Raw genomic sequence first — 15509 nt, 5'->3', positions numbered from 1 at the left:
AACGTCCGACTTTACTATCTTCCTATTTTTAAAGACTGAGCTTTCAGCTTCTTCTTCGATCCTAGAATTCATTTTCGACTAATTTCTTCTGTACCTCTTGCCCGCTCGCCCCTTTTTGTCACTTACCACGACTTCTTGAGTTGGGTGCTTGGCTCGCTTCCTTCCACCCTTCCTGTTAGTCAACCAACCATGAGCAGAGGCGCGGGCAGGTGCGCGGCGGGCGCAGAGCGTCGGGGCGGAGACCGCGTGGCTCCTCGGCCACCGTCCACAGGTGACCTCTCTGTCCCCGGGTTGGACGGCTGTCAGGAGGCCCGGCGGGGGCCCTGCCCTCTGCGTGGCCAGACGGACACGGTCACAGAGCCCTTCCTTTGCTTTCTCCGAACCTGGCTATGTTTACCTGAACAGCGGGGATCTCCGCGGCGTTGTCTACGGGACGTCCTGGAACGAGAGCTCTCGGGTCTCCTCTGGAGCAACAGGCTCCCGAAGAAGGTGCGTGTTCCGACGGCGGCGGCGCTCCTGCCTCCTGTGCTGTCGGGAGCGCGGCGGCACCCGCACTCGGCTCCCGCATCGTCCCACAGACATGTGTCAGGCCTGCGCTGGGCATCAGCACGTTTCCGTCCCACGGTTTGCCTGGCGTTCTCTGGTGTCCGGCTTCTATTCTCGCTGAACACGATGTTCTCCAGCCTCGTCCATGCTGCTGTGTGTGCGGCGTTTTCCTTCATTTGCTGACGCGTAGAGCTGACCCCGAACACGGGGGGAAGGGGCACCCACCCTGCACAGCTGAAAATCCGTGTGTAACCAGATTCCCCCAGAACTTAGCTACCAATCGCCTGCTGCGGACCCGCGGACTTGCCCGAGACAGATGCGTGGTGAATCCGTATGTGGCTTGTGTGTGCACGTGTCCCGCACTGTGTTCTTTTTTTTTTTTTTTTTTTTTTTTTATGATAGTCACAGAGAGATAGAGAGAGAGGCAGAGACACAGGCAGAGGGAGAAGCAGGCTCCATGCACCGGGAGCCTGATGTGGGATTCGATCCCGAGTCTCCAGGATCGCGCCCTGGGCCAAAGGCAGGCGCCAAACCGCTGCGCCACCCAGGGATCCCCCGCACTGTGTTCTTACAAGGAAACACGCTGGTGTCACCACGGCGCTCGCAGAAACCGCTCCGTGTGGGAACGGGCCCTCCCGAGCACCCTGTCACCATGGGCTGCGCTCTGCTGGGTCGCACGCACGTCGCCGTCCTCTGGGGCTCGGGGAGCAAGGCTACCGTCAGGTCGGCGTGTTTGGGGCACCGGCCCTGGCTTCCCGGGGTGGGCGGTAAGACACAGGGTGGCTGAGGCCTTAGCATCATGACGACTGCAAACTGCTTTTCAAGGGGCTCCTTTTGCCATTTGCGCCAGGACGCGGGACAGTTCCAGCCGCCCCGGATATCCGACACGGTTTGCTGTCACCTTCATAGTGTCACCGATCCTGTGGACGGGACGCAGCGATCCAGCCTGGCTTCTGCTTGCTCGTCCTTACTGACGCCCCATGGGACTGCGGGACTGCGCGGCCGGCTCGGCGGAGGGTCCGGCCTAGCCTTTCGCCCGTTCGTGGCATCAAGCCATCTGTCCTCTGGCGATGGGGTCACAGCTCCTGGCACATCCCACGGACAGGCCTTCCCCCACGGGCTGTGGGGTGGGAACGTGACCTGCCCTCCGCCGAGTCCCCTAGGTTTGCCAACGGGTCAGCGTCACCCGCACAGGTGCAGGCCGCCCCACCAGGCCGTGGGGTGGTGGCCTCCGCGTGGCTGGAGGGACGGGCCTTGTTCCGTGGCTGCTCTCGGGCTCCTCTGTGGCTGTTCCTGGAACCTGCACTTTTTTGAGGTTTTCATCCCCGTGGGTAATCTGCCCGTGAGCCCAGAGCTGTAGAGCCGGGGAACAGCCTCAGCGGGCACAGCCAGAGCCCCCGCGCCACCACCTCAGCCCCCCCTGGAACGGGGCCACGCCCCTTGTTTCTGGCACCAGGACGAGGGAGACCGCAGCCCTATGCCTGTGTCCCGCCCCCTCCCGCCCCACAGAACCACTGACACTAGATTCAAGAGGCAGCGTCTTTCGGAACCGCTAAGAATTCGACGCAGTAAATGTCAGGGGTCCGACTGGCTTTGTTCAATGATTCAAGAACTGGGCGCCCCCATCCTGCAGACAGGAGGGCGTCGGGGAGGGGGCCTGGGAATTACCGACAGAAGCGGGGGGGTGGTGAGGGCCAGGGGATGGCGCTGTCGGGCCGATGGCCTCCAGGCTGCCCCGGCCGCTCCCACCTCACTGCCCTCAGGATCCGTTTCTGGGGGAGCCGAACCTGTAATTAGGGTTCAGGTGGGTGACCTGAGGCTTGGGGTGGTGAGTCCGCGTCGGGACTGTTGTCTTGTTTGCACAGGACCCTGCAGGAAGGTGACTGGAGGGTCCTCCTGCCTCACCAGCCCCAGTGTGGACGGGACCCCAGCCCCCCAATGCCGCCTCCCACTGGGACCTGAGGACGTGCCCTCCCGGGACAGTGGTTGGTGGTGGTGCCCTGGCTGAGAAAGAGGCAGGGGTCAGGGAAAGGATTCCTGGGGGGGGTTTCACTGTGCGCAAAGCACAAGGCACGAGAACCTTCCAGAACTGCGCTTTCCTCTCACCCTCCCAAGCGGGATTTGGTAGAGAAGCAGCCAGTCTGAAAAATGTCTTGCAAACGGGAGATCTGGGGGCACACTTTGACATTGGGGGTTCAGAAGGCCCCGGGGGCTCAGCATGTCCCCAGCCCCTTGGGGAGAGAGGGCTCTCGGGTCACGATCGGCTCTTTGGGCAGAAATGTCCGGCAAGAAGCCAGAGGCTTCCGGAAGGGGCAGGGTGGGAGCCTTTTCCTCACAGGCCCAGAGTTGGGCCCCGGGGGAAACCAGAGCCCTGGACGTGAAGGGTTTGGAGCCAACACTCAGGCACCTTCGCGTGCGCTGGGCCTCCTGCGGCAGCTGCACGGGTCCTGGACACAGCCACAGACGCAGGCTCTGCATGGGCGCAGCGAGTGCAGGTCCTGAGCGCCCAAGGCTAAGTGAGGCTCAGGTGCCGTGACCTCTCCCTGCTGGTGGCCAGATGCTCGCCAGGACCCGCCCTCCCCCCCGCCCCGCCAGGCTCAGGAGCCCCAAGCCACACGCTTGGTGTCCTCCTGCCATTGCCTGTTTTAGGAGATGCCACGTCGTTACTCACGTGCTCAGGCCTCCCTGCCCGGGGCTCCGCTCTGTGCTGGCCGCTGCCCCGTGCTCTGGCCTCGGAGTCCAGCTGGGCCAGCAGGTAGCCCGGCACTCTCAGGGAAGGGGCCGCGTGGGACAGGCCGGCCCGGGGGTGGGCACGCGTGGGCTGTGGCCTGGGGCTCCGGAGGTCAGTGCAGGGGCAGTCCAGGCCGTCGGGCGGCTCCGCAGCAGAGGGACACACAGTGACGCCCGGTGAAGCTGCAGGGGAGGGGGGCTCGTGGAGTAGAGGGGAGTGCGGACCTGCAGCAGGAGTCGGCGTCGGTGACTGTTCCCGCTACCTGGGTGGCCACTCAGGAGAACCTGCAGGATGAAGGCCCAGGAAGGAGGGGCCCAGGAGAGGGGATTGCAGATGCTCCGGAAAGTTCCGGGGGGCTGGGGAGCAGCCCCCACCTGTGTGGACTGGGGTAGTAGGGATGACAGGGCTGCTCACAGATGGGTCCCTCCTGCCAGGGCAGGGAAGGGCAGGGACAGGCCGTGTGTCCCGGGGTGGGAGGGCCAGCAGCCCCTACGGCCACAGTCCCAGGGCCCCGGGTACCCGCGTGCTTCCCCAGTCCTCAGCTCTGGGCCCGCTCGACCGCTCCCCTGGTTCCTGTCAGCAGAACCTCAGAAATCCCACCCCAGAGATTCAAAGAATTTTATGGAAAAAATGCATTAAGAGGAAAAAGGAAAAAAGCCCAGGCAGGGGTGATGAAGCGGAGGCGCCCTGGGACGCCAGTGAGGCCGTGGAGAAGGCTCAGCACCAGCCTGCCACGTCCACAGCGAGCCACACAAGCCCAAGCACAGGATTCACAGGTCATTTGGGGAAACAAAAAGATAAAAAACAAAACAAACAAAAAACAAAAACAAAAACGAAAAAACCACGATAAAGACAGAAAGCATCACATACAAATTTTAAAAATAGGAATAAACATGAAATATAAATAAAACAGATAAATGCATAAAATATAATAAGACCAAAGTCATATCCATGAATATCACAGGCTTAGAACACACCCGTGGAATGAAAAAGGCTCGAATTGGAACATAAAACAAACGAGTCACTTGCTGTCAAAGGAGACCCGAGGGCACCCGAGTGGCCCAGAGCGGTCAGACAGGCTGACAGGCCAGACGGAGCATCCGCCGCCGGACGAGGTAAAAATCAAATTAAGAGAGCGTCAGCAAAAAAAAAAAGAAAGCGTCAGCAAACACAGTGGAAAAATATTCATAACAGGAAACTCCAGTTCCGTGTCGCCTACAACGGGGCCGAGGAGACAGACCGAGATCTGTATTCGAGGCTGAACGTAGAGAACAAAGCTTTGTTTCCCACAGAATGTTCCATCGCTCGTCCCCAAAACCCTCAAATGGCCCCCAAAGTAGAAACAGCGCAGAGGACGTTGTCTGATCATGACAACAAAATCAGACGTTAAAACGCAACAGCAAACAGCCCTAGAAACCCCCGTGTCTTCACGCTGAGATTCAAGGAGAAACGAGAACAAATCTGTGAACCGGAGCATCCCGGGAACAACGGGGGCGGGCGGACTCGGCCGCGCGGGGCAGGCTTCCCCGAGGACTCGCGGGCGCTCAGGGGTGTGGGCCGGGCAGGTGCCACCGTCCAGCTCAGGCCCCAGAGGGCGAGCACCCACGTACGAGCGCAAGACGGAAGCAAGGTGATCGCAGCAGGGGGACAACGGGGCCGAAGGACCGAGCTCCGCGGCCACGCCCGGCGCCAGGTCAGCTCGTCGCTAGTCCAGAAGATCCGAAAAGGCACAAATACGCAAAAGCATCCGGGGTAACGGGGAACCGCGGAGATTTAGAATGAACCCTCGGGAGAGAGCCCCGTCGTGTGGAGGTTTTGCAGGAAGAGGTGAAGTAGGAGAGCTCCGGGGACAGAGCCTCTCGGTGGGCCCGTGGCTGCGGAGGACGCGGGGATGGTGGCTTGGCCGCGCACCCGGGACGCAGACCCGGCCCACGGCGGACAGGCCGCGGGACCTCACGGCAGAGCTGACCCCACGCTGGGCCCTGCAGAGAGGAGCGGGGACTCGGGTGTCCTCGGAGGCGGGGACTCAGCGTGGCCGGGACACAGGTCTCTTTAATTAATAATTAAAAATTAATTAATAACAATTAATTAATCGTTAATTAATAACAATAATTCATCTTCCTTGAAGAGTCGCGGAGCGCAGAAAAGGAGGCATCAAGCTTCCAGGTGGGGTCGAGGAAGACAGGACGACCTCGGTGTCTCATTCCGACCAAGGCGGCACACAAGGGGATTCTTGTAGTTCGGGCTCCTTGTCGCTGGACCCCGAAGGGGGCGGTGAAGGGGCCGGTGAAGGCGGCAGCCGCGTGCGGGCCCCTCAGAGCTCAGTCCACAGGAGGCCGTGTCCACGTCCACCTGGAACCTGTGACCGTGATGGCACCTGGAAATAAGGTCTTCGGGGTGTGATTAAGGTGTCAGGACGACATCATCCTCGATAGGGGGTGGACCCTCCACGCAAGTCCCAGAGTCCCTCCCTGTGAGGGGACGGAGGAGGGGAGGGGCCCCGGGACGGCGAGGCCACAGGCGGGGGACACCCGGGCCCCAGGGCTGGAAGAGGCGGGAAGGGTCCTTCCCTGGAGCCTCTGGAGGGAGCCCCACGGGCTTCGGGCTCCTGCCACCAGCACCGCAGCACGTCCCCCGAGTGTGCATTTGTCGCGTCAGCCCTCAGAAACCGATGCCCCGGGACGCCAGCCCCGACCTCTGCCCTCGCCCGGCGTGCTGCGGCTTCGGGGAGGGGGGCGGTGAGCACGCGGGGGTGGTGAGCACACGGGTGAGCACGTGGGGGCAGCTTCGGGGAAGGGGGGCAGGCGCCGGCGGCCACGTCCACCCAGAGCAGTCGAGCTCCCGGGGGGTGACTGCAGCGCCCCCCGCCCGATCCGAGGCCACTGCCCCCGCGGACACCCCGCCTGGGGCCGGCCGCCCAATGCTGTGGGGTGCGGGCGCCCCCTCAACCACAGCCGTGAGGCGCAGCGGGCGGGCCCGGAGTCGGCCGGGGCCTCAGTGGAACGAAGTGGGCCCTCGGGGAGTGGGTGACAGAAGCTCGGCCGCGTCTGGTGCTCAGCCGGGCTGCACCCATCTGTACTTGGTTCTCGTCTGGCGGGGGGTCCCTTAAGTGCTCATTTCAATGGTCTAAAAATATGGGTGCTGCCCGCTTTGCCCACTTGCCCTCCTTTCTTGGAGGAAGAGGGAGGTCTTGCCCCGAGCGAGCCGCTGGCCCGGTGAGCAGTGAGCACAAGGGCAGCCACTGATGCTTGGGGTCTCGTTGCTCCGTGAATATTTCAGCAGAGAGTAGGAGGCTCCGTATAGGGCAGCAGCAAGGGCCGGGGGCTGGGGGCTGGGGGCCGGGGTGTGGGGGGCCGGGAGCTGCGAGCCAGGGAGCCCAGGGGACTGGGAGCCGGGGGCTGGGGGAGGGGGGGCCCGGGGTGCTGAGGGCTGGGAGCCAGGGAGCCCCGGGGGACTGGGGGCTAGGGTGCTGGGGGCTGGGGTACTGGGGGCAGGGGGCTGGCGGCCAGGGTGCGGGGGGCCATGGTGCTGGGGGTTGGGGTACTGGGGGCCGGGTGCGGGGGGCCGGGGGACTGGGGGCCGGGTGCGGGGGGCCGGGTGCTGGGGGCCAGGCCTCCTTCCTCCCCTGACTCTCCTGATGTCATTTGTTTGAAATTCAGGCAGGCGTCGGCTCCATTTTCCGGTCACCGAAGAGGCCGTCTACACTGAGGAGGACGCCAGGCGCCCCCCACCCCATGGCCGGGCCTCCTTCCGCGCCCACGAGGTGCTGCGGTGAGGCGGGTCCCACTCCGGCTGCCGTGGGTGGTGCCCACGCGGAATCTCAGGCGCCCAGCATCGTGCTGGCAGCTCCGTGACGCCGGCATCTCACGTGGGGCAGGGAGACGGCAGGGATGGACACACCTGCTGGGGACAAGACTCTCACAGATGCATGCATGTGCTCACACTCACGTTTCACAGACACACACGTGCACACTCATGCCCACGCTCATATCCTCATACACCCCTGAACTCGTAAATGTGCATGTACTCACACTCATGCTCACACTCACACGCACACACTCATACCCCCACTCACACTCACACTGACACATGCTCACACACACTCACGCTCACCCCCCCCACTCACAGAGCACACGTGTGCTCGCACACACACAGCCCACCCTCCTCGGAAGCCAGCTGGCCTTCACCGGGGGCTCCCAGGGCACAGGCTGGCGGCTGGAGGGTTCACTCTGCACGGAAATGTCACCATGTCCTTCGTGCGACCGCAGCCTCTCCTTGCTCTGGGCCTCAGGAATGTCATTAGAGCCGACCTCGGTCAAACCGTTTCCAAATTTTCCAGGACGCCTGCCGACAGCATTAACTAGCAACTCCTTTGCACGTCCCACCGCCTAAACATGAGAGCCCTCCCTTGGCATCAGGAGTGGCCTTGACCCTGGCGGGCGCTGGGCTGGATGCCTGTCAGTCGGGGACACAGAAGTGTCTCCCCAGCCCCATCACCCTCCCACGTACCTGAGGCCTGATATCAGGACAGTTTGGACTCACACCTGTTCTCTCTCCTCAGGGGACAAGCCACGGTGTCCCTGGGAGGGTGGCCAGGCCCCGCGACCTCCGCCCTGACCCACGGCGTGGGTCTCACCCCTGCAGGGGGCCTCTCTCCTCACAGTGTGAGGTGGGAGCAACGTCAGGGCCAGGCTGGGACACGAGCCAGGCAGGCAGGTGACCCCTCCTGGCTGTGGGTGTGGGCAGCTGAGTCCCTCTCGGTCCCCATGCACCCACCGCTCAGGCCACATGGGTGGCATATGTGCAGATTTCCAGACGTGGGCGCGGAAACCAGCCCCCCCCCCCGTACCACGTGCTGCCGCTGGTCCTCGCTTGTCTGTCTTTTTACCTCCTTACGGCGGGATTTTTGTCATTTCGAAGCTCTGGGCTGCCTTTCAGTCTCCGAGTCTCTGCACGCTCAGACTGGACCGAGACTGTGTGACGTCTCCTGCTGCTTCTGGAGTCTCGGTCCCCGATTCTCTGTGTCGCTTGTGGATTCCCTGGAAGGATCCCGGGGTTAGCGGGAAGTAGGACCGTCCACCCCCCCCCCGTCCCTGCTGCCGGGGCCCTGGGAGGGCGCGCCCTCACCCTCTCATAGCGGGGCCGCCCCTCAGCCCCTGCGGGGAGTGTCCACGCCCATTGCCCCGCGCCCGCATCCCGGGACACGGTCCTCCCGTCCCCACTGCCCGAAGGACTCGCGTACCCTCGATTCCGCCACAGGAGTTTTGAATGTGTGTGGGTTTGTTTCTCAAAATAAAACTTGGCCCAAACCTGACCAGTTCTGAACACATACACGCACCTCCATGGATTTGGTGACATCGAGTTTATAGGTTAATTGTGGGAGAATGAGTCTCTGTAATATCGAGCTTTTCTGTCCAAGAACACGGCCGCTCCTCCCAGTTGTTTCCCCGTCTTCAGTAGCTTCGCGAATTTTCTTTGTAAACATCTAAGCTATTTCTTGTTAGGTTTATTCCTGGGCACTTGGTGCTGTTGTCGCCGTGGTGTAGACGGCGTCCCCTTCCCGCGGTCCCTTTAACGGGTCACGGTCTTTGTCTTAAGGAGTCAGAAGATAATATAATAATATTATCATATTAATGATAATATTCCCTTAGGATGATGGAAAATGCTCATTTCTTCCCAATTAATTGAGAGCTTTTAATCAAAAATGGATGTTAGATTTTATCAAATTCTTTTTAGGCATTTATGGAAATAATCATGGTTTTTTTTTTCTGTTTAAGATCATTACGTGCCGATTTATAAGAATAAATGTCCACGTGTTACGCTGCCTTTGAATTCCCAGGACGAGCCCACCTGGTCGTCCTTTTCTTTTTCTTTCTTTCTTTTTTTTTTTCTTTATTTGTGCTGTTAAATTCTGCTCACTAATAGTTTACTTATTGCAGGTTTTTACATTGACGTGCACAAGCAAGGTTGGTCTGTAGCTTCCCCTTGTGTGCCGCCTTGGTCGGAATGAGACACCGAGGTCGTCCTGTCTTCCTTGACCCCACCTGGAAGCTTGATGCCTCCTTTTCTGCGCTCCGCGACTCTTCAAGGAAGATGAATTATTAATTGTTATTAATTAATGATTAATTAATTGTTATTAATTAATTTTTAATTATTAATTAAAGAGACCTGTGTCCTGGCCACGCTGAGTCCCCGCCTCCGAGGACACCCGAGTCCCCGCTCCTCTCTGCAGGGCCCAGCGTGGGGTCAGCTCTGCCGTGAGGTCCCGCAGCCTGTCCGCCGTGGGCTGGGTCTGCGTCCCGGGTGCGCGGCCAAGCCACCATCCCCGCGTCCTCCGCAGCCACGGGCCCACCGAGAGGCTCTGTCCCCGGAGCTCTCCTACTTCACCTCTTCCTGCAAAACCTCCACACGACGGGGCTCTCTCCCGAGGGTTCATTCTAAATCTCCGCGGTTCCCCCGTTACCCCGGATGCTTTTGCGTATTTGTGCCTTTTCGGATCTTCTGGACTAGCGACGAGCTGACCTGGCGCCGGGCGTGGCCGCGGAGCTCGGTCCTTCGGCCCCGTTGTCCCCCTGCTGCGATCGCCTTGCTTCCGTCTTGCGCTCGTACGTGGGTGCTCGCCCTCTGGGGCCTGAGCTGGACGGTGGCACCTGCCCGGCCCACACCCCTGAGCGCCGGTTTGTCCTGGGCTCAGGGCTGCATGTCTCACACTCCGTTCCCCGCTGGCAGGTGTGCAGGGGGTCCAGCTCTTCGCCTGCTCTCCCTCGCCCCTGCGGCCCACCCCCCAGGGGACCCGCAGGCGTCACCTGCTCCAGGGCCGTCGCTGGGCCCGGGGCTTCTCGCCGAGAGCTGCGCCAGGCAGTGTCCTCACACAGAAACTGCGTGGCCCGCGGCCTGGCTGCTGCCCAACCGATGACAAAGTCCATCCGCACACCAGACGCTGTAAAGAAGGGCAGACGTCGCTGCCGCACTGCACAATTTCTGTGGTTTTCATCTGCTTCAGAACAAAGTGGAGGCCAGTTTTCAGATGACAGTTGACATTTTTCATCCTGGAATCTGAAAAATAGCATCTAGCAAAAACAACCTTCACGCAGATGTTCCCACTTCCGGGCTTGACGCTCTGGTCTTGGGGCCAGGGAGGAGGGCTCTGGGTGACGGGAGCACGCGGACAGCAGGACCCAGGGCAGCGCGGGGCCCCTCGGGGTCCGCGGGGGACGCTGCCGTCCGAGAAGCTGCCGGAAAGTGCATTCTGAGAAATGTCGGGAGGTTATGGCTCTAACACTCATTTTGGTTCTGCTCCTGGTTTTGAATTAATAGAGCAGCGCGAAAATACCCCCCAGCCCACCAATCCGGGGTGACGTTGGGTGGGGAGGGACGCAGGGTCAGACTCCCGCTGGCCCCGGCTTCTACTCCTGGGATGCCAGCTGCACAGCGCCGCGTTCCTGACCCTGGACGTGACCTCGGGACCTCGGGCGGCAGCTCTGGCCCAGCAGACCCAGCTGCACGGGTTTTCCCGGGAGGCCCCTCTGCAGGGGCTGTGTCCTCCTCAGTCAGGCTTGGGCCTCAGGAGGTCACGGGCTGACCCTCCCTAGAGCAACGCTGGACGGGCAGCAGCCGCATGAGAGAGGACACCCCCCGGGTGAGAAGATTGGCTGTGGGCACAGGGGATGGGGTGGGTGCAGGGGGTGGGGGGGGCTGCAGGGGGTGGGGGCAGAGGCCCAGGGCAGTGAATGTCCCACCTGCCTTGAAGGCATGGCCACTTGCACTCTGAGTGACCTCCGGCCTCCCCAGGGAAGCTTCCAGGATCCTTCTCCATCTTTCCGTTGCCCTGTGACGTCTTTGGCAGCCCCCCCTCCATCCCGCCTCTTGCCCCCTGCAGGGTCCCTACCCTGAGTCCTTGGCTGGCAGCTGGGAGTAGACACAGTGTCACCTGGGGGAAGCCATGACCCCCTTCCCAGAGGCCCCCTAACCCTAGGGCCCCAGCTAGAGCTGAGTGGGACTCCCCTACGTCCCCCCGCTGCTGGGTCATGGCAAGGATGGAGGGGCTGCGTTCCTGTCCCCTGTCCCGGGACCCAGGGAGCTGGGTGAACACGGGGGGCACCTGACCACACTCCGTGTGAGGGAGGCTCTGAAGGCAAAGGGAGGGAGGGAGGGGGAAGGGACAGAGAAGGAGAGACACTCAAGGGGCAGGGGGAGGGAGGGAGGACCCCCAGGCTGCTTGGCAGGATCAGCATCCACTAGGTCAGCTGGCTGGCCACCCAGGGGAACCCCAGAGGGACTCCAAAGGGACATGCAGAGGGACTCCAGAGGGATACTCAGAGGGACACCAGAGGGACATGCAGAGCGTCCCCAGGGGGACACCCAGGCACTCCAGAGGGACCCCATAGGGACCCCAGGGGGACACCCAGAGGGACCCCAGAGGGACATGCAGAGGGACCCCCAAAGGGACCCCAGAGGGATCCCAGAGGGACCCCAGGGGTCGCTGGGCTCTGTGGGCCCACATGCCAACCCTCAGGCCACCCAGGATGCCCGTATCTGTGGAGCTGGTGTCCCCTGGAGGGGGCTCTGTCCCAGCCCCAGGGCACAGCTCTGTGCACAGCCTGGGGGGAGGGTGACTGGCAAGACAGGCTGACCGTCCGAGACTGGGGCCTTCGGGTGCCCATGGCCCTCAGGACACAGACTCCACGTCTGGTGCTGGGCCCGTGGGTGGGGGACGCCCCTGGGACGCCCCGCAGGGAGGAGGGCCACCCGCCCTGACAGAGGAGCCTGGGGCCTGGGGCCTGAGGCTGACGAGGTGGGTGTTGCTGGTTTGGGGCGAGAGCGTCCCTGGCGGTCACCAGATGTCCTGCTGGGTTCTCTGAGCCGTCCACGCGGTCGGCAGAGGCTTGTCCCCGCGGGCTCGGTCCGGGTGGCTTCTCTGGACTTGGCACCGAGGGGTCCAGCCGTCCATCAAGCTCTCGGGGCTTCAGTTCTTAGCCAGAACGTTCTTTCTTTAGTCAGGAAGGTGGAGGAAACGCCCAGAGAGCTGGGGGCACTGGGAGGATTTAGGACCGAGGCCAGTTCGCCAGGAGATGCCGAGGCCTCAGGAACCGTGAACAGGACCAGAGTGTGAGCCGGGCAGCCTGCGTCCCCCAGAACGTGCTGCCCGACGCGTCACGGTCGGAGGGGGCCTGCCTCCCCGAACGCCGCCTGAGTGTCCGGGGGGCGGCGGGAGCAGTGATTTCATGCATATTCTCCAGTGGGATGTTGAGGCCAAGCCCGGGTGATCCCCGAGGACATCGTGGGCTCCAAAAGTCGGTCTCGGCTCCTCAAAACCGCGCGGGAATAAGGAACCTCCGATGAGATGTCTGGAGCGTCTCCGGGTGGAAGCCAAGCCAAGGGCTCGCCCCGCTGTGTCCCGTTCCAAGGACGACAGACTGTTTTGAGTTTGGGAAAATCCCTACGTGGCCGTGAAAATAAGAACACTCGGTGGGAGGCTCTGCATTCCGGAGGGATCGGGGCGGCGGGGGAATAAATGTTTTATTCCTGTTTATGCAGAAGTGCAGGTCACCGAATTGCTAAGTTAAGAGCTGGCACGAAAGGAGATCCTGAGATCTGGACGCGCGACGGGAAGGACGGCGCTGCGGGGAGTCGCAAGCGCTGTAACGGCCCTGTCGGTTCACGCGACCTCATTAGTTCTGGGTTTGCTGGTCGGAGCCGGCGGTTCGAGGGCCCGGGGCCCTGCCGATGGAGTAGGTCCTCGCCGGGCTGGGGGGCCGCGCTCTGCAGGCCTGTCGGCGGCCGGCAGCACCAGGGAGGAGCCCACGGGGACACGGGCGCTGCGAGGGACGCGGCCGCGGGGCAAGGGCAGGCGAGACACCCCGGGATAGCACGGCCTCGCTGCCCGGGGGGCTCGGTCGCCTCCGTGACGTGCGGCATTTTGAGATCGTAGCAACCAGGAATGTGATCATGCGCACAGCAGCGACGCAGAGAAATTTCTGGGCATTTTACATGATTTCCAGGAACACGCAGCCAGGGAAATAAAGGCAAGAGAAGCAAGTTACGAGCGGCAGCCCTGCAGCCCCGCAGCCCCGCAGCCCCGCAGCCCTGCGCTGGACCTGCTGGGCCAGGGGTTGGGGGTCCCGGGGCTCAGGACCACCCCCTGGTGCACCCCCCGCGGCCGCGAGCTGGGGAACGGCCCGGCCATCCCCGGGTTTGACAGCTCGGTGCTTTCCTGCGTCCTCCCCTCGTCCCCCCACCTGCCCACAAACACTTCATCCCCAAGGAGCGGGGGCTCTGAGTGCGGCTGGGCGGGGAGGGCTGACCGCTGACCCTGCGAGTGCTCCGGCCCGGGGTGGGGGGTGACCCCAGGCCCCAGCGCTGGGGGCCGAAGCCCCGGCAGCTCCCGCCCCCAGGGTCCGCGAGAGCCTGGCCGTGGGGCGCGCTGGAGCCTCCTCTCCTGCCAACATCCTTTGTAATATTTCTGGCGCCCCCTCTGTGATGATCGTGATTTACAATAAAAATAAGACCTGGTCTTCGCCGGCTCCGGGCTCAGAGCTCCTCAAACACTCGGCATTTCCTAAGTGGCGACCGCAGCGGGTGCCACCCCCCCTCCCCGAAGGAAGGCAATAGGGAGCGGCCTCTGCAGGTGCCCGGGCCGCGGGGCTCTGTCCCCAAGGCCGCAGCCTGATGCCCCACCCCCCCCCACCCCCCCACCCCACCCCCCGGCTCCCCTCTGCTCCACGGCCTGGACTCCTGCGGAGGCTGGAGGAAGGCCTCCTGCGGCCACCGCGCTCTTGCTGCCGGCGCTCCTGCCTCTCCCAGGGACCAGCTCTGCGTGTGACACGGGTCTCGGTGGGCTCCGGCCCCAGGAAGGGAGGGCGCGGACTCGCAGGTGGAGGAGGAGGGCGCGGTCGGGTTCCCGCTGGCGGCTCCTCACGGGGCGGGGGACACTGGGAGATGACGTTCCCCGGGACGAGCTCCAAGCTCCTGGGACGTCGGCCGTCGGGGCCGCAGGGTGGTGGCTGTGAGGAGTGCTGTGTCCTGGGCACTGACCCCGGCCTCAGGCGTGCAGGATGGAGACCCCCCCACAGAGGCCCTGCTGCCCCTCCCTCCGCACCGGGGCACGGGGCCCACCAACGGTCAGCTGGGCGGACGGAGGGCCCCCCACCCCGGCCAGCGCTCCGGGGGGATGCGGAGGCTCGTGGTGGGTCCATGGAAGCCACAGGGAGAATGACCTGCATCTGTGCATCCTGGGACGGCCATGGGGGTCTGCTGTGACCTCCGGGAGGGGGTGGGAGCTGCTTCCCCGCAGGTTTCAGGGGACCGCGGCACTGGAACCCCGGGGGAGGGCCTGGGCCCCGTTTCCGGCAGGCACCACCGGCCGCCCGTCCCCGAGGCTCCCACAGGCCCGCCGTCCCCGCTTCCTCCTTCCGGAGCAGCCACCCTCGGGCTGATGTTCATGGCTCAACCCCGCTGGGCGAGACCTGATGAAGAGCTTTGCACACCTCACTCTGCGTACGCGGTGGGGGGGGGGCTACTCCCGCAGGAGGGAGCGGCTCCCAGGAGGGCGACCCCTCATCCATGGGCGTCGGTCCGGCACTTCCTGCGGGAGCCGGAGCGGCGCTGCCCTCGGAGACCAGACGTCGGGAACTGGAACTGGCCTCGTGGAGCAAACTTGCTCAGCTCTGGGCAACGAGGGGGCCCCGGAATCACGGCTCCCACCTCTGGGGCGAGGAGCCGCGCAGGCGCCAGGCTGGGGGGGGTCGAGGGGCTCCCGCCGCCACCTCCGCGGGGCCACCCCTACGTCCTCGTCACTGAACGCCAAGGGCCCGGCCACCGGGGAGCAGGGCCGGGCCCCCCAGCTGCCCCATCGGCCCCGGAAGGATGTGGAACCTGCATCCTGGCTGGAAGCCCCCCTCGCCCGCGGGTCAGAAGGGGCCCCGAGGGACAAGCCCCGCTCAGTGGTGTGGGGCCAATGGGACAAGCACCCAGAAGGCCAGACCCCGGGGTTTGACCTGACCCTCTCCACTCGGCAGCACAGCCTACGGGGCCAGCAGAGGGGGGCTGGGCTCGAGGGACCTGCCCCGGGGCTGCGAGCGAGCACATCCCGCGTGCCCCGTGGCGACTGCTACCTGTGGGCACGTGGTGGGGAGCTCGGCCAGGCCCCTTCCCCGGCGTGTCCTCGCTCAGCCCCTTGAGGGTCCACCTGCCTCCGTCCTCCTGCCCCCGGACCGTGGGCCTGACGCCCTCC

Source organism: Vulpes lagopus, chromosome 2 (genome assembly GCF_018345385.1).
Source record: "Vulpes lagopus strain Blue_001 chromosome 2, ASM1834538v1, whole genome shotgun sequence".
In the NCBI taxonomy this organism is placed as follows: Eukaryota; Metazoa; Chordata; class Mammalia; order Carnivora; family Canidae; genus Vulpes; species Vulpes lagopus.
The sequence above is the reverse complement of the archived record's forward strand: the minus strand, read 5'-3'. Positions refer to the sequence as shown.